The 23,229-nt window shown below is 46.9% G+C and overlaps 1 protein-coding gene across 2 annotated transcripts in view; it reads left to right on the top strand.

Annotated features, from left to right (window-relative positions):
* Positions 1 to 6,916: 6,916 nt before the first annotated feature.
* The window catches only part of FHL1 (four and a half LIM domains 1), a 50,183-nt gene continuing 33,870 nt past the window's right edge, over positions 6,917 to 23,229 (top strand). Inside the window, exon 1 of one of the 2 annotated variants that reach the window (XM_005301055.5) lies at positions 6,917 to 7,021. The gene's annotated coding sequence lies outside the window, so the exon portion shown is untranslated. Of the gene's footprint in view, positions 7,030 to 23,229 lie in introns of both variants that reach the window. The other variant, XM_042851166.2, reaches the window with a different exon arrangement.

The raw sequence follows: 23,229 nt of genomic DNA, 5'->3' as shown, positions 1-23,229 counted from the left end.
AACCCCTCTCATTTGAGGATCACAACATCCCAGTAAAAAGCAACAGAGGGTCCTGTGGCACCTTTAAGACTAACAGCAGTATTGGGAGCATAAGCTGTCGTGGGTAAGAAACTCTTAAAGGTGCCACAGGACTCTCTGTTGCTTTTTACAGATTCAGACTAACACGGCTACCCCTCTGATACTTAACATCCCAGTAATACATGATTTACAAGCTGTGATACACTAGCTTAGAACAACCTGGGAAACAGTGTGCTTATGTGTTTAAGCTCCATGGAAAAAGTGTTACATCACTGATGCTTTAACCACAATGTCATAAAACCAAACAACCCCACCCTTGGTCCCTGTGAGAAATGACTCTGAAATGTTTCCTTTCAGCTTTTCCAGCAAATTGCCTGCTTGGTAAATTTGGCTAATGACCTGAAAGGTAATCAGTTTGTCTCCTAGGAGTTTTGTATATGTATTTCCATGGCAGTGTGACTTAGTCCACAAATGTTGTCATGTTGGCTATCCTCCTCTTCCTGCAATAAAGAAAATGGCAGGATAGTTCAGGGGTTCACTGGTTTTATTCTGATTGTCCCTTGAGCCTGGTCAGTGTTTGATACCGACCAGGCCAAAAGGAAGGTGGTACTGTGGTTTTGTCCTGGGCAGGTTTGGTATTATAGGTAGGGTGACCAGACAGCAAGTGTGAAAAATCAAGTCACCTTTTTGGGGGGGTATGGGAGGGACAAAGTCCCTAATATTGGGATGGTCCCGATAATATCAGGACGTCTGGTCACCCTCGTTATAGGAGGTCTGAGAAATAAGGGTGAAATTCCTGAAGAAGTGCAGAGACAAAGGGAAGTTCAGATTGTTTCTCTGAGATCTCAGGAGACCAGGTGGCACGTGCTGCTACTTGGGGTTCCGTGTAACACTTTGTAGAAAAGCAACTTCCTTTGCCATCTTTCCAAGCTCCAGGATTTCCAAATAAAGTGTTCTCCTGCAGTTAGCACCTCAGTGACTCAAACAACTGAATCAGTGTCAAGTCGCTGTGCTCAGAGCTCATTCTTGTTTGGTTAACAAGTCAAGGATTCATTTGTCTCCATTTTTATTATGTTGGCCAAAAATCAGTAAACACAACGAATGATTATTTTTCGGCACCATAGCACCAGAGTGACTCAGAGCTGTCTTAATACATCTGAAATCTACTGTGCAGTTTTTACTATTTATTCCTCTCGAGTATAATTCACTTACAGAGGTTTCTCTGGCATCATAGTGTATGTGAAACTGTAATAGGAAAATATTTCCTATTTAAAATTAAAAGATGATTCACCTACCTGCCTTTTCTTTATTTTAGCTGTTTGCTGTCTCTCGCTAAATCAATTCGTGTCTTGTCAAAAAGCAAATTAAGATCACAGGAATAGATTAATTTATAGTATGAGTATTTAAATATTTCTTCTTGTCAGATCTATTAGCTATTTCAGCTTACAGATTTAGGGTCAGATCCTGCAAACCTCCATTTACAATCACAAATTGTCCAACTCAAGCAAGTGAGTGGGGCTACTGGCAGTTGTACTACGCCTGGGCGTAGGTGGTTCCGGGACTGGATTCGTAGACCTTGCAATTGTTTCAGTGTGGGTGGGCCCTCACACCAGTGACGCTGTCCAATCAAATCAATGGGAGTGGATGTAGGCATCAGGGTCCACCCATGTGCATCTGATTTCAGGATTGGGGCCTTAAACATAAACCTGTGAGGAACAATGAATAAATCAAAAGTAACATTTCAATCAGAGGTAATCACCAGCAAGCTGTGATATTAACATCTAGTATGTTACGTAGATCCCCTAAATAGCTATCTGTTATCCCATTACTCCAGCAAATATGATTTTAAGTTAAACAGCTGGAAACAGTTCTGCTCGATATAAAGACAGGATTTTACTCCCCTAAAACTACAAATCTGATGTATAATACTCCGAATAAAGCAAAGAACCCATCAACAGGCCAGCTATGCCCCCCACACTCACAGAGGTAACTCTGAATATGTTGCGAGCATACTGAAGATATCTGCTGAGCAGACACATTGTGTTACGAATGGAATCGTCTACAGCTTAACATTTACAATTTAAGATTGCCATCCAGAGATGATGGAGGCAAGGGAGCAGGGAAGGGTATAATGAACTGAGACATGAGATTCTGTTTCATATTGGTTTTTATACCACACTCATGACGATAGTGTCTGAGTGCATTCCAGTCATGCATTGAGCAAAGTGATTAATATCTGTCACTTATTATTTGTTCTCTCATCCTTTTCCCAGGATGAGAAGTGTGTGGAGTGGACTTTCTTGTTTTTGTGGGTGTTTTTTTTTTTCATGTACATGCGGCTATGTATTTATGTTAGAGAAGCCAAAGTCAAAGCAATGTGCCTTGAACTTGGCGTGGAAGGTGGTGAGGTTTGTGATGGTCCCTCATTCCTTGGGGAGTTCATTGGACCAGCCCTCGAGAAAGTTCTGTTTCCCACACAGACGAGTTTTACCCTTACAGTGGAGAGTTCCATGGTGCCAGAGGAGGGACATTGTTCACCAGAGTTTTCATCCCAGAGATCTAGCTGATCGTTTAGATAGCTTTGGCCCAGGTCATTGGGCGACCTGAAGCTAAGGACCGAGACCGTGAACTCGATTGGATATTCTATGGGAAGCCAGCATAAAGAGAGGAGGACAGGTCTGGTGTGCTCATGGTAGCCTGTGTTGCTGAGGAGATGTGCTGCAGGGAACTCAGTTTCCTAAGTGCTGCAGGCTTCATGCCCAGCTATATCGCATTGCTGTAGTCCAGCTGAGAGGTGACAAAGGAGTGAATAAACGAGGCCAGGTCATTGTCTGCCAGCAAGGAATGGTGTCTCCTAGCCAATGGGAGATGGTAGAAAGCATTACTACTGAATGCTGCTATGTGAGAGCTTAGTGTCAGTAAGGAATCCAGGAGCACCCCAAAACTATGGCTGCGAGACCCTTCAAAATGCTTTCCTTTGTCCACCAGCATCACCTCTGTCTTGCTCGGGTTCAGTTTGAGCCAGCTGTTCTTCATCCACAAGCTGATCTCATCCAAGCATTGGGACATCTTGGTGGTACTGATATAGTCATACGTGGTGAAGGATAGGTAGAGTTCTGTGTCATTGGCATATTGCTGGCCCTGGAGTCCGTGGTGTCTGAACCGTTCAGCTAGTGGTTGTACATAGATGTTGAAAAGGGTGGGAAAGAGAATTGAGTCTTGTTGGATTCCATAAGTGAGGGGTCTGGTTGTGGAAGTGCAGTTTCTCAGCAATACTCATTGGGTGCTTCCTCCCAGCTTCGCACGTGTTAACACTGGGTCTAGACAAGCCCACAGTCGGGATTCTACGTTATCGGTAGAGCAGGTTCGAATATCTTCAATGAAGTTTTGATTAAATGTATTGGTTTTGACAAGGTTCAGGGCAAGTCTACCAGGGAGTGACTCCATAGTGCAGTGATTAGGGCACTGCCCTGGGATGTGGAAGACCCAGGTTCAAGTTCCTGCCTGATCTCGAGTGATTTGGGATGGGAAAAACTCTGCTCTGATTCAATCATGAAGTTGGATCAGGCTAGTACCGTAGCAATGAGGCTGGGCTCTTGTCTGAAGTGACCCAAACCTGGAAAACCTCCCTGAATGGAAAAACTCAGCAGTTAGTCTGAAAACAGATATTTTGACACAATTTCATTTCCGTGAAAATGTTGGAAAGGTTTTTATTTTCATTCCACATTGGAATGAAAAACAAATTTTGAAACCTTGAAAATTGTTGCTAAATGGGATTGTCCTGCAGACACTGCGGGTCACCGAGTAATTTTCCTGTACAGCATCTGGTGTAGATAATCTTTTGGTGTAAGTATGGAAAAAGCTAAGTCAGTCGGGGAGTTCCCTGTATGTAACCCTGTAAGAGTTCCAGACTGGTTCTTTGTCTGCTCATTGACCTCGCCAGCTGGGACACGCCTTCTGCCAGGGGATCGCATATCTTTCCAAATCCATTAACCAAAGGATAACAAAGCATTGCCTTCCATTTCAATTAAGGGTCTGGTTCTGCACTCCTTCTGCACCCAAAACATTCAGTGACTTCGGAAGGAATTCTGGGTGCACTAGGAATGCAGCATCCACTCCGAAATGTTTCATAGCTTTGTGACTCAGGCAGGGTCACTAGGTGGTCTCCGTGAAACAAGGTGTTAACCTCAGCTCAGTTTGTGCAGATGTCCATGGGGAAGGATTATAAACTGGCCGCATGGGAGACACAGCGATTGCTGTATTGGATCAGACCAGAGGTCAATATTGTCCACTGATGATGGCCAGTGCCACCAGTTCAGAGGAAGAAATGCTGCCAGCAGTGGAGGCAGTAATGGGATAAACCGCCCATGGAGAAAGAACCTAAGAACGGCCATACTGGGTCAGACCAATGGTCCATCTAGCCCAGTATCCTGTCTTCCCACAGTGGCCAATGCCAGGTGCTTCAGAGGGAATGAACAGAATAGGTGATCACCAAGTGAGCCACCCAACTCCCGTCCAATAGCTAGTTTGGCTTATGCCCCAAAACTTGAACATTTATATCCCTTCCAGCGTGAGTAGGTGTTTTTTTTATCTTATAACCCTGGATGTTCCTGTTGTCCATTTAGATGTTTAATCCTTTTTTAGAATCCCGCAAGGGTCTTGGCCGCAGTGATATCTTGTGGCAGTGAGTTCCACAGGGTAATTGTCCATTGTGTGAAAAAGCAATTCCTTGTAGTAGTTTTGAGTGTGTCAGCTGCTAGTTTAATGTAATTGTCCCCTTGTTCTTGTATTGTCAGGAAATGTTCCCCAACTACCAGAGAGATAATGGAGGCTGCTTTTGCCTGTGCAAAGACAGCCGGGGTCATAAGATGGCATCGTGCCCCAGGCTATGGGAGTTTTCTGTTAATTTTTTTGTTTTGTTTTGACTTCTCATCAGCCAGTAATCGTTGAGAAAAGCCCCTTGCTGACTACATATTCCTTTTGTTCCTGCTGAGTTATTCCACCGTGTTACAAGTTAAAATACAAATTTTTGACCCTACAGAATATTAAATTTCAACTAATCTATGGTATGAAAAATGTTGGTATTTCAAACACTTGTATTTTATGTATGTGTGACAAAAGCTTTTCTCGGCAATGATAATTTGGGCCTTGAACCATCAATCATCACAACCAATGCATGTTCTCTAACATGCTAGGCATCGTTAAATCGGGACTGTGTGGGTTAGTAGACCCTGAGAAAGTCCCCTGCTTTTATGGAGAATTATAGTAAAATGAAGAAGGGCTTGGAAAATGCAAATGCTACTCTGAGGAGTGTGTTTTGACAGTATGGCAATGTTTCAGTTTCCTTTTCCTAGATGAACAAACATCCCTCCAGGGAAACCTGGACCCTGATCCTTGAATGGTCCCCTGGGTCCCAGCCCTAGCCAACAGGCCCCCCCTGCCATCCTCTTGATTTGTCAGAAGGCCCATGACTCCCTGTGGCACTGAAAAAGCTTTTTCAAAAGGATGAAACACTAAGTTCCATGCACCCTGCCACCCAGCAAAATGAGATCCACAAAGGGAAGCTTTCACAAAAGTGAATGTGACAAATGTATTTTTATAGCCCAACTTGGGTGAAAGGCAAGTAGAAAACAAGCAGAATAAATAGCAAAAAGCAGATGTCGATATTTTCAGATTTAACGATCAAAGGTGGTGTCAGTAACATGGGTAAGGAGATTTGTTTAAACAGACACAATCTTTTTAAACCTGATACTGTTCCTTTTAATGAGCTAAGTATACCATTTGAAATAATATCCCTTCTTCTCAGAGTTTTGTTTATGCTGTACTCTCTTTTGTCTGGATTTGTTCATTCCCTACAGGCTTCTTATTTAAACAACACATATTTCTCTGTACTGGAAACTCTGAATACCAATCCAAGGATGAAACATAATGCAACTACACCATCAATAAAAGCTTTAGTGTATGTTTGGATGGGCAGTGGAGGCTGATGGCTGAGACAGATGAATTCCCCTCAGAGAGGGAATATGCTGTTTGTTTGCACTGCATCTCCTTGCAAAACAGTGCTAGGAAAATAAGTACTTGGGAATAGTAGAAAATTAATGTATTCCAGTTCTAGTAGGACCGATGGGTTTGACTCCTACTGTAAGTGAATTAGCTAAATGGTCCCCAGCGTTATGGCCAATGTGCCTGTGCTACCTTGCTGAATAACCAACCTAGAATCACGCAGCCTGAGCACAGATGCCGAGACTGTGTCTGTTAAATACACGGAATCTGTTTAATGATATTTAATGCCTGTTACAGCAGCCCGGGCAGACACGCACAATCTAAAACACCAGCAAGTCACGGGCATATTCTGTGGCAAGCAGGTACCCAGCAGCGCCCAGTGGTGGGATGGGCTTCAAGGCTGGCTAACTTCCCCGATCTGGCATGATGATGGGTCAGCAGGGAACCTGTGTGACTTGGGGCCAGGACCGACTGCCACTTTATTTGTCTTGTGGTAGCATCTAGGCGCCCTAGGCAGGGAGCTGGTCCCCACTGTGTCAGGTGCTGTACAGAGGCAGACCTAGCTTGCTTTCCTGTGTCACTGCTCCTGGAGGCTGCTCACAGTTTAAGCCTGTGAGGAGCCCACTGCTCCTCCCACCCAGCACCCTGTGCCCTCTCTAGGGGGTGCCCTCCTTGCCCCCCCCATCTAAGGGTCACTGACCCCTGCTTGCAGCCTGCGCTCCCCACCACCACCACCACCCCCCCACGGCCAAGGGGAGCCTGCTCAGAGCAATCACCTCCTTAGCCCTGCGCCTGGGGGTGCAACCAGCCCGCCCCGCCCCGCGCCCTTTGCAAACCCCGGGGCTCCCCGCGCGCGCCTGGAGGCGGCACCCGGCCCAGAGCAGCCGCGCGCGCGCCTCCCGCCCTCCCCTGGCTCCGCGCGCCCCAGCGCTCAGTCCCACCGCCGCCCTCCTGCAGGCAGCCGCCGCCGCGCGCCGCTCCCGGGCTCTGCCGCCAACCAGTAAGAGGGTGCACGGGTCTCTCCCATCCCCGCGGTGCAGAGGGGCCGGGCGCGCTGGGGAAGGGACTAAAGCAGAGGGGCTGGGGGAGCTGGGAGGTTTTCTGCCTAGGCTGGCTGGTTTCAAGCGCAGGAGCTTTGTGGGCTTCTCTTGAAAGACTCTTCCGGGCAAGCAGGTCCTTCAGCAGTAATAATCACCTGGGAAAGGTTTCAGAGCCGCAGCCCTGTTAGTCTGTATCCAAAAAAAGAACAGGAGAACTTATTTGAGCATAAGCTTTTGTGGGCTACAACCCACTTCATCGGATGCATGCAGTGGAAAATACAGTAGGGAGAGAGAGAGAGAGATACACACACACTGTATTTTCCAGTGCATGCACCTGGGCAAGTGACTCCAAGGGTCTCTGTGCTGGTGGTGGGTTTAGGCAACTGAGCGTTCAAACATTTGCTGCTCTTCTCCCCGTCTCCTGCGGCATCCTTCTTGTCTCGTAACTCAGGTCAGCCTCTTGCGAGGCGGTAGCGTTGCAAGCCAAGATCACGTTTGTTGGGTATCAAGCTTTTTCTTGATTTGACAGTAAATTGTGTGTTTAGCAAGTATTTCAACCTGCTGCTTTGCAGCAATGCCTGGCACATAGGGCTGGCTTCCTTCGTTTCTGTAGGAAAGGGGCAAAAGGGTGGTTGACTTGCCTGAAACATCTAATCATACCTGTGTGTGGAACCCCAAACCCATTGTCTTTTCAGGGATGGTATGATAATTGTTTTTGTTAGATACAGGGTAATGCAGCCGAGTGAAACCTAGAAGTAAGTTGTGAAAACTAGACCTGGTTATATATGTGACTATATAATTGTGATGCTAATGCAGGTAATAATTTTAAAAAGTCAGTCAATGTCTGTTGTACCCCCCTTTCTGCTCCCCACATTATAGAGGTAGATACTTACACAGTCCGGCTAATTGGAGACATGTTCATGGTTTTGATCCTGCAAACACACCTGAGAATAACTTTACACCTAGGCAGTGTAGTCCTAGCCGTATTGGTCCCCGGATATTAGAGAGACAAGGTTTGTCATCTTGACTTCAAAGGGATTACTCACATGAGTAAAATTATTCATAGATGTATTTGCAGGATTGGGGCTTCTATTTCCAGTCTTTAGTAAGCAGGCAAAAGGTGTGTTAATGAATATGATTTCTGTCTTGTTCACATTTTATGGCTGCAGCATCATGTTTTGCTCAGGAGTGCAAGTATGAGTCTGTTTGCCATCTATAAATTGATCTTGCGGTTGTGTTAATATATAACCAACTTAATTTGAATTCATCAGACTCTAGCCTGTAACAAGAACATTAACAAGTCAGACTAAAACTGTTTGTTCACCGATCTATTTTTTTACCTTCATTCTGAAAAGTTCTTACTAAGAGATGGATTTTTACAGAAGAGGAAATTGATTACATTGTTAAGCCGTGATATGTGCAAACCACCTCTGAGTAAATAGATGATACATGTAACCAAATATGGCTTCAGAATTTATAACTTCTAAGTTGTTTTTTTAAAGAAGTGAGACAACAGCCTTTTTTTTCAAGTCTGCATTCCTGAATACAGCCCAATTCCAAATTTCTGCTCAAAAACTTCAGTAAATAAAAATTCAATCTTGTGCAATAACTGCTAAAAAAATGCAGTAAGGGGTTTCTACAGCTAACATCATACATGCAAAAATAAAAAAGCCAGTGGAACCAAAGAATGCCTTGCTCAGTTCTTAGCATGAATCTGTTTAGGCTTACGTGCCAATTCTGGGCTTGACGGTGCAGTCCATTTCTTATCCACACTACCATTGTCTTCACTGGGAGATTCGGCTGAGCAAGGACTGTTGGATTGGGCTCTTTACGTGTTTCTACAGAAGTGCTATTTTTGCAGTGAATTATGGCAACCATCCATATATGCTGGTGCAAGTCTCCCACAGAGTGTAAATATTGGCACTTGTCCAGAAAAGAGATAATGTGTAAGGTTTTCAAGCTCTTGAAAATAAACACACTAAAATCTGTCATTTATTTTGGAAACTGTATCTTAATTAAACCATACCCACCTACATTATCCAGCTGTGTGGCATGAACAAGCTCAGGAGATGTGTCGTTAAGTGTAGCACTGAACAGCTGGATACTATAGGAATAGACCTGCCTGGGACTGATGCTGATATGAATTTTAGGGCAGTACTTTATAAATTGTCATGTATCTGTTTTGAGGTAGTGCTGATCCACCAACCCCTATCGCACTAGGGTCTGTAGAAAGCTATAACAAATGTACACTTTTGAAAAACTCCCTCTCTCGCCAAGAAACTCCTGTTTCGGGCTCCGAATGCTTACGTTAAAAGGGGCTTATTCCATCTTAGGGTGTACAGCTCCCATCACTGTTTCTGTGTGACATGTGAATTGCTGAGAAACTTGTGTCCTTTAGAAAGGACTTCAGGGTTCTGAAGGCTGTGGACACCCTTCCCCTGAAAACAATCATTACAGGGACTGCTAATGTGCTGTGTTTGTAGTGCGCCTACTGACTTGGGGTGCTGATCTGGGACTGTGGATTCTAGACTATACTGCAATATAGATCTCTAATGCTGCAGGCTGGATATGGTCTTGGAGCCTAGATTGTACCCTCCCATCAGCAATAATTTAGGCTACTGATGCACTTTTAGGCTGGGATTTTCAAAGGTGTTTCCATGGGATTTAGGCACTTAATTCCCCTTTAAATTCCTTTGAAAACTCCAGCCTTAATCACTTGAGTTATAGTCCTTTGCTGAAGTTTTAATATCCTGGGTGGTACATTATTCTCTCAGCACTTTCCACTGCAGTGGGACTGGGATCCCGCGGGTCCCACAGGACCCATTGCTATAATAGCAGAAGAGGGTAAAATGTACTTTATTCTGGGTGGGATTGAGTGGGGGGAAAAACCAACAGACGGTGGTAATTTGCAAGAAAACACTAAATCTCTTGTCAGTTTGTCATAAATAGAATTGCAGCAACATAAATCAAGTTTTTCTTGTTTCTTTTTAAATAAAGTTTTTAATACTTACATTTAAGCGAGGAATATAAAGAGATTAAATGTCTGTTATTGCAGGAGTTAAAGTATTTTTTACATGGTTTAAGCAAGATTTGTGTTATTCTTTTAGTGGTAAAAATTGTGTCTGAATTCTGTATATATTTATATAAACTTTTTTAAAAATAACATGGGGGAATCTGTGTCTCTTATGGGATTTGTGGGATCTAAGGTTTTTACAGGTGGAAGTGGGATAAACAATGCAGGAGCAGGTGGGAGTAGGTATTGCGGAGTGGGATTAAAAAAACAGTCCTGCAAACTGCTCTACTTTCCACTCTCATCGTGATGGACACACACTGAACTCACAAGACAAGTGCGTATTACCATGCACATTTCATACGTGGGGAAACTGAGGCATAGACCACACAGTGAGTCCATTTCAGAGCTGGCATTAAAGGAGACTATGTTGCCTCTTACAGCAAGTTGACTGAACTGAATAGACAGTTTATAGCTGGAATCAGGGTGGACCCACGGCTCTGGACCCTACGTGCCACAGGAGTTCTAGGGAACAGCATTTGTATCGCGCCAGGATATTGAAAAGTTATCATGTGGCATCCTGTTGAGATGCAAACATTGCAGCATCGTCCCCTGTCCTTGTTTAAGGTGACCCTGAGTTAGTGCGTTGGCAGCTTTGAAAGCATACCCCTTATCCCGCCATGCTCCTAGCCCATAGACTTCTCTGGAGCTACTGTAGTTATGTATAGAACTTAAAAGCAGTGATGTTTTGTGTAGCTCTCCGCTGTATTTATGTAACTTTTGGATACATGGCAGCATTTTTGTTTGCAAAGGTAATGGAAGTACTTTTGTTATTGTAAACCTTACCAAATTGGGGCTTGTGATGTTGCAAAAGGAGACATTTTATGCTTTACAAACAAAACCGTTGAGTTCACGTTATTGATGTGTTTCATCTAGTTATAAAAGAAGGGGCTGGAGAAACCACAACAGAAATGTCCAAGTTCAGTCGCTCCCGTTCTGATTTTGGCAGAGTGACTATGGGAGGAAGAAACACCTCATGTTTCATTTAGATTACTTTGATTTGGAAAGGAATTTTAACCAGATGGCTCTTGAGATGCCAGGATTCTGAAGGATTAAATGTTCAGATAAAAAATGCATGTTTCTATTTTCACCGCATATTTCTGGAGGGCGGTGCCATATTCTAGCCTTGATCCAACTGTCCCTGCTTCCACAGCATTGCCTCTGAAGCCAGTGGATGCTTTGCACAAGTAAGGGTTGTCACCCCTCTACCCCATATATACCGAAATCATGTCATTTCTGGACCAATAAAAGCACCATATGATTTCACCTGGAGTTAGATCTCTCAAAAGTCACCATGCAATTGGGGGGGTGATTTTGAGGGAGGAAAGATTGCCTAGTGGTTAGGATGCTGCTCTCAGGCTTGGGAGACGTGAGTACAAGTACCTGTTCCACCAAAGACTTTCTGTGAGACCTTGGGCAAGGAATGTAGCTTCTCTGGGCCCTCAGCCCCCACCCCCGATGGGGATAATAGCACTTCCCTACCTCACAGGGGAGAGGTGAGGATAAATTAAAGATTGTGAGGTGTTCAGATGCTGTGGGGTTAAGGGCCAGATAAGTACGTAAGATAGCTAGGTTCTGCAAAGCTTGGAATGCCCCCAACTGCTATTGCCTTTAAAGGAACATAGAGGTGCCCAGCAGGTTCGGACTGCAGATTCCCTAAGGCCCTGAGCCTGCAAAGACTTACTCATGTGCTTAACTTTACACCCCACGTGTTGTCTCATTAAGTATGTGCTTAAATCTTGCAGATTGCAGGTTAGCGAGAATAAGCTATTCACCAGAGATCTGAACTCTGGGGGAAAAGACCCTCCAGATTCTCACTTGGCAAAGGTCACCAACTTCCTGGCACTCACCCATAAAGTTCAGTGTGAAAAGCAAACCTGGAAGCTGCCAATGTTTATGCACTAATGTTTGGCGAGTCAGATACTTTTTCTGAGAACAGCCAAATGTTTACTTTCCTTTACTTTGGAAATTTATGCCATGAGCTAATTAAAGTTGCAGGAATTTCCCTTGTAATAGAAATTCACTTTCACATCCCGGGCCCTGTTCTGCAACCCCTGCATGTGGAGAGCGCCTGTAGAATTTAACCGTTTGAGGGATCAGGCCCCAGTTGGGAAGTGAATGACACAATTATGCTTTCCAATTATTTTCTCCTCTCATGGGCTTACTGCTATTTCAACTCACTGAATGATTTTGCTACTTTGCACTTTCCCATAATCTAAATAAATCAATCTATATTCCTTAAAGAGAAAAATGAGCCCCTCCCCCCAACTGCCTCATGTTAAAATCAACTTCCTGACCCAGTCTCCTTCATCCTCCACATGCACTCCCACTTGTGTGTATGCTGCTTCGTTATTGTAGGATTGCTAATTGTTTTGAGGGAGTGGGCATTGATTAAAAAAGCGAGACATTAAATGACCCCAGAACAATGCAAACACCAAGAATTAAGGGCCCAGTCCTGGGCACTGCAAATCCCATTGCAGTCAATTTATTCAATAGGAGTTGCGGGGGCTCAGTACCACTTTGGGGGTGTATGGCCCCTGGCGGATTTGGCGCTTTAATGGCCTTTTGCAGATCCATAAGATAAAGCTCTGAGAAATATTGGCCCTAACTACTTGGATGGCTAAGCTGGTGAAAAAGGGTTCAAATGAGCAGAGAGGCTGTCTGCAAAGCTCCCCATCTGCAGCTTGTTCTTGGTTCCCACTTAGTAAATGTTTTACCTCTTCTGCAGACTCCACTTGTCTAGCTCATTGGCCTCAGAAGCTATATCTGACCCAGTGCTTATTTTGTAATGAAAAAGGTGCCAGAGCTCAAGCAGTTTTTTTACTTTCTAACTGATGTGGCAAGCCCAGAGGTGCTGGGCTCTGAACTGCCAGGCCCAGAGGTGCTGGGCTCTGAACTGCCAAGCCCAGAGGTGCCGGGCTCTGAACTGCCAAGCGCCAGAGATGCCGGGCTCTGAACTGCCAAGCCCAGAGGTGCCGGGCTCTGAACTGCCAAGCGCCAGAGGTGCTGGGCTCTGAACTGCCAGGCCCAGAGGTGCTGGGCTCTGAACTGCCAAGCCCAGAGGTGCCGGGCTCTGAACTGCCAAGCGCCAGAGATGCCGGGCTCTGAACTGCCAAGCCCAGAGGTGCCGGGCTCTGAACTGCCAAGCGCCAGAGGTGCTGGGCTCTGAACTGCCAGGCCCAGAGGTGCTGGGCTCTGAACTGCCAAGCCCAGAGGTGCCGGGCTCTGAACTGCCAAGCGCCAGAGATGCCAGGCTCTGAACTGCCAAGCCCAGAGGCGCTGGGGCTGTGAACTGCCAAGCGCCAGAGGTCTTGGCGTCAGATTGCGGAAAGAAAGTGTATTCCTGTGTGCACATGCACTTTGCAGGTATTCAGAATGCAGTCTCCCTGGTTGAATGTGTATGACTTGCACTTGTGCTGGCATTTATCTGCTGATGGGCAAACTCAAATCCAGTTCAGAAAATCAAAACGTGGGCTAAAATTTAGTGTGGGACTAAAAGACAATCAGATATTGATGCATGCTTCTCAGCCTGCCGTGCCCCGTGCAGAACACAACGTGTGACAAAGACCAAAAATGAGGCTCACCAAAATATTCAAGCAGGAAATTTATTATGCTGTGTGCTTCATCCCTTTTTAGTGTGTATAGATCTCTCTCGTCCATGAGTGTTTATTTCTAATATAAATGGTTTCAACAGTAGAAGCGAGGAGACAGAAAACTGGCATGGAACCTAAGTAACTTTACATAAGAACGGCCACACTGGGTCAGACCAAAGGTCCATCTAGCCCAGTATCCTGTCTTCCGACATTGTCCAATGCCAGGTGCCCCAAAGGGAATGAACAGAACAGGTAATCATCAAGTAATCCATCCCCTGTCACCCATTCCCAGCTTTTGGTAAAACAGAGGTTAGGGATACCATCCCTCCCCGTCCTGGCCAATATCCATTAATGGACCTATCCTCCATGAATTTATCTAGTTCCTTTTTGAACTCCATTATAATCTTAGCCTTCACAACATCCTCTGGCAAGGAGTTCCACAGATTGACTTTGGGATTAAGCTGAGAGGCACTTGAGAGGCATGTGCAGGTGTTTAATGGCACATTTGCACAATAAATATTTTACAACCAAATTAATTGTGGACAGAGTGAACTGCAAAGCTAAAATGCGACTGAAGTCAGTCCTGACTTCTGCACTCAACCTTCCCTGCTGACATGGCAGAGCAGGGCCCATAGGAGCATGTTTTAGCTGATTTTTTTTTTAAGTATTTTTCTCATTTTGTAAAACCCTTCTGGTTCACCGCATCATTTTGTGACATCACATAATACCAAGCTTCTAATGATATAGTGACTGGTATCCATGATACCTAGACTGATGCATTCTGGGATAGGAAGTACCAAAGGATTTAATGAAAAAAGGTAATGTAAAAGTTCTGTCTGTGCTGAAATGTTCCTGTGGTCTAGCTGGGGGTGGGGAGGGAGGAAGGGAAGGGGGCATTCAGCACAGAAATCTAGATACACTCCATTTTCATGGGAGCTTTGTTGTTTTCCTTAAATAAGACAAGTGGCTTGGTTGGTGCATGGATTTGTTTGCATCACACAAGAGTTTAAATAGCAGAGAATGCTAGCCAGTTGCTGTTAAGTGTTTGTTTTGCGGCACAATTGTCTGGGCAGAATCTAGAAACCACTCAACAGAGCCCCAGTGCCTACCTCAAAAACAGTGTGCGGCGGTCGGCCTTGCTGCCCTCCAGTGAAACGCAACCCCGTTCCCCCCCCGGCCCCCCATGGTGTTCGTTGATTGGCTACCAAGCTGGGATCTGGCTTTGGAATCTTCCCCAGTACTCTGATTTGGGAATGATCAATCTTTGGGTGCTTCCAGCAGTCTCAGGCCAACCCCCCACTTCCTACTATGAGTAGCCATAGAGGGCACCAACACTGTAGCTTATCCATGGATGAAGGGAGATTGGAGTAGGAGGGAAGAATTAATGCAATTTCCTTTAAAGAAAAGCCCAAAGTTGTGGGAACCATTCAAACTTGGCAGGATTATCAGCAAACAGCCCCTATTTGTTTAACTTGGGACTGGCTGTCCCTGTCAACTAGTACTCTATCAGCCGCCTTCTTTATCTGTTTTTTACATGAAAAATTAGATGAAATTTGATAAGGACAAATGTAAAGGAAGGAACAATCAGTTGCACACATACAAAATCAGAAATGACTTCCTAGGAAGGAGTACTGTACTGCGGAAAGGGATCTGGGGGTCAGAGTGGATCACAAGCTAAATATGAGTCAACAGTGTAACACTGTTGCCAAAAAAAGCAATCATCATTCTGGGATGTATTAGCAGGAGTGTTGTAAGCAAGACTGTTCCTGCTAAAGTGTTGACATTTCTATTGTAATCAATAGGGTTTGAGCTGCTGTTAGGTGTGTGTCTTGTTACGGTCAACTAGCTTTCTTTCCTTCTCCCTTCCTACCAGCCCTCTGTCTTCCCCTCTCGCCACATACCCCAGCCCCACTCCCTTGCCTCTGCTGCCCCCTTTCCACCTTTCCCAACCGCTGGGGTTTATACAGTTTGTTATGGGGGGAGTGGGACAGCCAGCTGCATGGAGCCCATGTTCACGAGAATGTCTGCAGGCTGTGTGTGTGTTGCGGGGGACGGGGAAGGGGTGAGGAGCACTTCCACATGGCCTCTGATCCTCCTGGCATTGTCAGTTCCTGCTAGTCACTCCCTCATCCCCTTGGTGGGTGAGACACAGAGGGGACTATTTGGTTCAAAGCTAGCATTAGTCCTCCCCAGGTGACCTCTCAAGTCTGAGGCTTGGTCTACACTAGAAACTTTTGCTGGTGTAAATCCACACCCTTGAGCAACTCAGTTATACCAACCTAGCTCCAAGTGTAGACAGCGCTGTGTCGGCAGGAGGGCGTCTCCCCTCGACATTGCTCCTGCCTCTCGGGGAGGAGGAGGACCTGTGCTGATGGGAGAAGCTCTCCCGTTGGCGTAGTGAGTGGCTTCATTGAGCACTCAGCGGTATGCTGCAGCACTGTGAGTGCAGACCAGCCCTCTCTGAACTCTGACACCCATCCCCAGTCCTGCTAGAGCGTAGCGCCTACCCCTGAGACATACCCGCAGGCAGCCTGCGCCTTGCTAGGTGTGGATTTCAGGCAGAAGTATGTAGGCAGACTTACTCGAACCGAAACAGGACCAGGCCAACGAGCAGCAGGGGAAAATGGGAATTTAAATAGCTATAGATCGTTAGCACACATCTTAGTAGGGAGAAGCACAACAGCAGGGCGTGGGGAAGGGAAGGCATTTGCCCTTCATTGAACCATCCAGCTGCTACAGTGGAGGAGTGAGGAGCTGTTTAAAAAATGCCTTTAACAGGATGCATGTGCAATCGGAATCCTTCCCGCACTGTCAGAGATCACTTACGGGATGGGTGAGGTTCTGCCATCCCTGTCTGGCCTGGGTCTGGCCTGGGTCTCGCCTCAAATTCGGAGCTAGAGCGGCAGTTGCCAAAGTCACGATCATCCTGCTCATTGAAACATGTTGTCCTAGGACAGGGGTGGCCAACCTGAGCCTGAGAAGGAGCCAGAATTTACCAATGAACATTGCCAAAAAGCCACAGTAACACGTCAGCAGGTCCCCATCCGCTACCCCCCTCCAGCCCCCAGCGCCTCCCGCCCACCAGCAACCCCGTCAATCAGCACCTCCCCACGTCTCCCGTCCGCTGTAATCAGCTGTTTTGCAGTGCGCAGGAGGCTCTGATGGAGAGGGGGGAGGAGCGAGGGCATGGCAGGGGTAGGGGTCTTGGGGGAAGGGGTGGGGTGGTGGCAGGACCTGGGGCACAGCAGGGGGTGGAGCAGTGAGCACCCCACAGCACATTGGAAAGTTAGCACCTGTCGTTCCAGCCCCGGAGTCAGCACCTATGCAAGGAGCCGCGTATTAACCTCTGAAGAGCCGCGTGCAGCTCCGGAGCCACAGGTTGGCCCCCCTGTCCTAGGAGGTGGACATTGCCGTTGCATGCACAATAAGCAATGCACAAAATAGTAACAGATTTAAAAGTCATCTTCAGGCACAGCTGAGCCTCTTGACAGCCACCTAGAACAAGGAAGCCGCATGAAGTGAGCAAAGGCCTGTAGGGCAGGGCATTGACTAGTTCACAGGGATAGCTCCTGTCAATAGACCTGCAGGCAACACTAGGTGTCACTAGCACCTGCAGTAGTGAGGGGAAGGAGCAAACTCTGCTTTAGTTCACTTGTGCTGAGATACCCGAGCCCTGCCTTCTGCTCTGCCTACCAGAGCCAGCCCACTCTGAGCTCAAGAAGAGCAAAGCAGGACAGACCTAGAGGGTCCCTCTGTGGGGAACGGAGTGAGGTACTGCTCATCCCTCCCCGTTGGGATAATGTGGGGAGAAAGAAGTAAGGGCCTCAGGGGGAGGGATAGCTCAGTGGTTTGAGCATTGGCCTGCTAGACCGAGGGGTGTGAGCTCAATCCTTGAGGGGACTATTTAGGGATCTGGGGCAAAGAATCTGTCAGGGATGGTACTTGGTCCTGTTAGTGAAGGCAGGGGACTGGACTCAATGACCTTTCTAGGTCCCTTCCAGTTCTATGAGATAGGTTTTTTCTAAGATGACATTGGTTGGGAGGGGGAGAAAGAGAAGCTGCAGGAGGAGTGGTCAGTTCCTTTGTCGCCCTCCCCACTTGTTTTGACACCCCACTCCCCTGTGTGCTGCTATTGCATGCTCTGTTGTAAAGAGCACCGCAATGCATCACAATACATGACTTCACTGGCAGTTGTCCCAATGAAGCAGATCAGAGGGCTCATTAGTGCATTCCACCGAACTCCTGGAAACAGTTACCCGGTGATATAAAACATGCAGCAATGATCATTGGTGCAGCTGTGGACAAAATCTGGACACTTAAAACAGATGTCAAGGAATGTACACTCACTGTCTATAAATAAAATGACTTCTTTGGATAAACTGCCTAGCTCATGCAAACTCTCTCTCAGCAGCACCAGCGGGGCAAAGATGGTTTCTATGAAAAGTGTGCGGTTTCAGCTGTGCTTTTTGGAAGTGCCGGTCTTTTATTACAGTTCATAAATATCATAATGCTCATACCTTGGAATTCCTCCAGCTGGCTCCCTTCTACAATGAACCATTTGGCAAAATGAGCAACATAATCCAGTACAATAACCCCCCGGTTAACGATGAACTTCATATACCCAAAGGCCTGAACAGGGATCGTCCAGTGCACAGTGAGGGTTATGTGAAATGAACATAAGCTTGAAGTCTGTCAATATCATGTATTATAAAGAATGTTTATGTTACCAAATTATTTTCATGCAAGATTTATAATTAATGATATGATTGTAAACAAAGATATTTGCTAGCCTGTGCGTATCACCCTTCTATATCTGATGAGCTGGGGTGATGTTTTGGAAGATGTTTTCTTTAAAAGGCATAATAAAATAACATCCCTTGCTGTGTCTTTTCATGAGTTCCTGAAGCATCCTGGTGAATAACATATATTGGGGATTGTCTGAAATCTCACTCTTCTTTCCTGTGGTTCCGTGCATGCCTTCTAGAGAACAGCTGAGCTCTCCTTCGATAGGGTTGGAGTGTCTTTTTTTTATTGTTGTAAGTTAGGTTATTTATTTCATATCTGTTTTAGCTTTTTGCCTGTTTCCTTTGGCACTTGCAGGGCTGTTTTGTCACACGCAGCTGACTCTAACAGATTGATTTGGACAGTAGTTTGAGAGCTAGCTGCAGTTGTGTTTAATGAGTTTGTGTTGTTTCCCTAATGTCCCTCTCCAGTCTATGCCTGTTCTTTGTCCCTGAATTTACTACCCCGCTGCTCTCCATTCTGGTGACTTTTTGGTCATGTTACCATTTTAGGCCCCGATCCAGCCCTGGAGAACGGGTTTAACTTTCAGCACATGAGTAGTCTCATGGACCTCAATGGGATTACTCATGTGCATAAAGTCACGCATGTGCTCCCGTGCTTTTCTAGCTCTGGGATCACATGTAGTAATTGCTACCATTCCTGCCTGGTCTCTTCTCCAGAAGCCTGTCCACGCCCTGTGGTTGTCCTGTGTCTTGTCTCCGCGTGGTTTGTGACAGCGCCGGGGGGATTGCTGGCAGTGAGTCATGAGAATAATGTGCGCGCATGAGATGCTCTGTACAAAGCATATATTGACTGGTGCTAGCAGAGGCTGCTTACGACAATCTGCTTCCATCGGTCTAACCGCGGTGTGCCGCCCCCTCCTACCGCACAGTGTGCGCCCTGCACATCTGAACCGTTCCGTCACGTAGGCACTGGGTTCGTAACATTTTGGGGGGGACCTAGGGGTCAGAGGACAAACGGAGCCCCTGAAGTCTGATCCCACTGACTGGCTCCAGCTGTGGCACTAAACCTGGCTATGGCCTGGCCTGGGTGGGTAAGTGACCCCCCCCCCCCCGCCTCCCAGCATGGGTGGGACCTGAGCAATTCTTTTAAATCAGCTCCCATATTTCAAGGGGATGCCTCAGGCAGACAAGAGAGACCCCCTGCGACTTCCTCCTCTCCTCCCCCAGGTCAGTTCCCTCTTTGGGGGGACAGAGTGGCAAATATAGCAGTGTGTTCCTCCATTAACAGGCTTCCCTGGAAGGACCCCCTTGAGCAGCATCTGCTGGGACTTGCAGCGTGGGGCTCCATCTGCTCCCCCAGTTGGGCTCTGCCCTCCCCATCCCAAGCAAACCCCTCTGGGTGTCAATCTCAGGGGGTGGGGGGAGCTGCACCAAGCTGGGTGGGGGATCCCTAATATGAGGTGGGGGGAAGGAAGCATACTCTATCTGGTTGGAACAGTGGGGGTGGATTATACAGGGGACTGGAAATTGGAAACAGGGTGGGGATGGGGGCCAGGACTCAGGGAGAGACCAGGACACAGGGGACGGATGGGATAAGGTTCAAGACATTGTGGAGGGACAAATAGGGTGGGAGGACTAAGACATGTGGGGGAAATAGGGGACTAGGAAAACAGGGGGAAGACGGGGCAGGACATTTAAGAGGGAAGCCGTGGCACTGGTGGAGGCAGGACCCCAGGGGCAGATAGGGTAGCAGGCAGGACATGGTCGGGTAGGAGGACTGGGGAAAGAGACAGACCAGGGGCAGATGAGGTGGGAGATAGATGGGGAGCAGGACCGCATGTGGCAGATGGGCTAGGACATAGGAGGGAGATGGGGGGCAGGAACCCACTGGGAAGGGACAGCTTGTGTGGGGTAGGATTTGGGGGACAAAGAGGGGCAGGAAGACTAGGCAAGGGGCAGATGGAGGGCTGGGGGTCTCACTTCCACGGTCGCCAGCCACCCCAGAGGACCCTTGTCCTCAGGTTTGTCCAGCAAGAGGCCGCTGGTGGCCAGGTTATGGGCTCCCACTGGACCGGGACCTCCAGCTGCATGGTCCATGCTGAGGCCTCTGCAGGGATGTTAATGCACACGAGGGTACGCACCGTGCGCACCCTGCTGACACACACTGAGTTTGTTAATGCACTTTGATCTAGACCTGTTTCAAAGAGAACGACTTCGAAGCACATGAAGGAATGGCTCATGCACGCAGGGTGCACATGGACAATCAGCGGGGTACATCACGCTCCACAAATCTTGCCAACCTAGACAACTGCCTAGCTTACCTATCCCTAGAGCAGCCTCTGGATGACTGACTAGTTCTCTATTTTAGCTCTTCTGCTGTTTCTTTCACCGACTGGAGGAGTCCATGGCGCTTGACAGCTCAGAGCAGAGCATTGGCTTTGATATTTGAAGGAGACAGTCCTGTTATGTGCTTCTCCTCTGGAAATTGAGCCCCACACATGAGGTGAAGGCAGAAGGACTGGGTCCCTGGGATGGATGGTAGGTGTGCTTCACCCAGTGCACATAAAAGGTCAGATTTTTCTTCACTGGTTGCCCAAGTTTTATTCTCCTCTGACTTGACGGAGGCCCATGTATGTGATCCGTGAGCGCTGGGTTTTGCATTTTGGGGGCTGGGAGGGGAGGGCTGGAGCCAAGGGAGTTGCAAACTTTGCTTCATCTCCTTCCAAGAGAATGCTGACAGTCTCGCTACAAATGTAGGAACATCAGTGGGTTTCCTGGGCCTCGCAGTTTTTCTGTGGTGGGCGGGGTGTAGCCAGTAGTTTTTGGTTGGGAGCTAGAGGGGTTTTTAATAGAAAGATGAAGCATGAACTGTTTTGAAAAAAATGCTCTAAAATAAAATTTAAGCTAAAATTATTACTCGGGGTCAGAGTGCAGCGAAGGCCCTTTTCAACACCCGGAGTCAAACTTGTGAAATGTTGGTTTGTTGTGTTAACATTTTCAGCTATAAAGAAGGCAAAAATATTCTCTCATTTTGTAATCCAGATTAGGGTAATGCTTTAATCTGACCGGTCAAATTAAATTTAGCAACGTCAAAAACTCTGGCACTCTGTGAAACTGCTGTCTATGCCGTGGTTTATCTACCACAGATCTAGGTACAATTTCCAAAACCGCGGAACTGCTGCAGCAATTTAAATCCTCATTTCAAAAGTCATTAAGTGCTTAGGAGCCTAAATCTTACTGAAAGGCAGGCTCCTAAGAAGGCAAGTATGTTTTGGAACTGGCTCCTAAATCACTTGGACCCTTTTGAAAATGTAACCCCTTCTTTCTACTAAAAGTTCACATGCATTTTAACCCCTTTATTGGAAATTTAAACTTCAGCATTTCGCTCACTTAACATTGTCCTGTATCCTGTATCGGTCTGGGGATTGGTCCTGCTTTGAGCAGGGGGTTGGACTAGATGACCTCCTGAGGTCCCTTCCAGCCCTGATTTTCTATGATTCTATGATTCTATATCGGGACTGTCCCTATAAGACATCTGGTTACCATACAGCTGGGTAAAGTGTGGGATAACCTTTGGGAAGGTTACAGTAGCAAGGGTCTGAATGCAAAAGAACAGCTGTAGGTCTGGGGCTCTTCAACACTGTAGCTAACAATTGCCAAGTGTCACACGATTGTGAAGATTGTGTTTCTGATTCCAGTTCCCATGTCCTATTCATCCAAGTACTCATGTGCATATGTTACATGTTTAGAGGTTTGTTTTTTAACTAACAAGCACAGGGGTCTAAAAGCAGGTGAGCATATACTTAAACCACCATAAAAGGGAAAAGTTGTCGAGGGGATCTGAGCTGGCGTGAGATGATAGGAAGGTGTGATCAGCACTAGGAAAAAAAGGTATGTAGCTGGACTAGGAGACCTTTCTAAAGGTCTCAGCTGCTGGCAAGCAGCCCAGCTATGCAGCCCATTGCTACTGCAAGCATGCTTCATAAAAAATGTAGTGGTTTATGGCAGGCTTTTGCGATAATATGGTCTCCTCCGTGACTGTGCATGAAAACTTTTCAAAGCAGCCGTACTCCTTGTCATTGCAAACAAAAGCAGGTTATTTTTAAAATCTGTTCCTCTTCTGAACTAAAGGAGCCAGGAAATGAGTCTGCATCACGGTGCATTTGGCTTTTAACCCACAAGATGTCTTGCATCTCTGCCGTTGTCCAAGTGATAATCCATAAGGGGAATTATAGGCATTTACCCTCCAGTGGTTGGAGGGTTGGGAATTCTTACAGGAACTCCCCCTCCCACTCCCACCCCTGTCCAGGATAGAGACATTAAATACAAACGATGCTTGCTGAATTGCTCGCTGTTTGTTCTGCACACCCTTCCCTTTTGAAGTGAGGCTGTATTTCCCCTCAAGCTCTTGAAGCCCTGTGGCCTCCCGTTTTGGCTCATTCTCAAGCCCTGTTGGGCAGTTGTTCTCCTGGTGAATGGGTCTGCACCTGGCTCCCTTCAGAGCCTCTCCTCACCATCACTGACTCTGCTGGAGGGATCAGTAAGGAGTGGGAAAGGCCCTCGGTCCTCCTGTACTGGCTCCAGAGCTCTCCATAGGTGCCAACTTTTACTTTTCCCCGGGGGAGGGGGTGCTTCATCCCTGCTCTGCCCAAGGCCCTGCCCACACTCTGCTTCTTCCCGCTCCCACTCCACCCCCTTCCTGAGACCTCCGCCTGCGGATTGCTCACCCCCTCCACCCTCCCAGCTCCCGTTGGACTGGC

This window comes from Chrysemys picta, chromosome 9 (assembly GCF_011386835.1).
Source record: "Chrysemys picta bellii isolate R12L10 chromosome 9, ASM1138683v2, whole genome shotgun sequence".
Classification (NCBI taxonomy): Eukaryota; Metazoa; Chordata; order Testudines; family Emydidae; genus Chrysemys; species Chrysemys picta.
The sequence above is the reverse complement of the archived record's forward strand: the minus strand, read 5'-3'. Positions and strand labels throughout refer to the sequence as shown.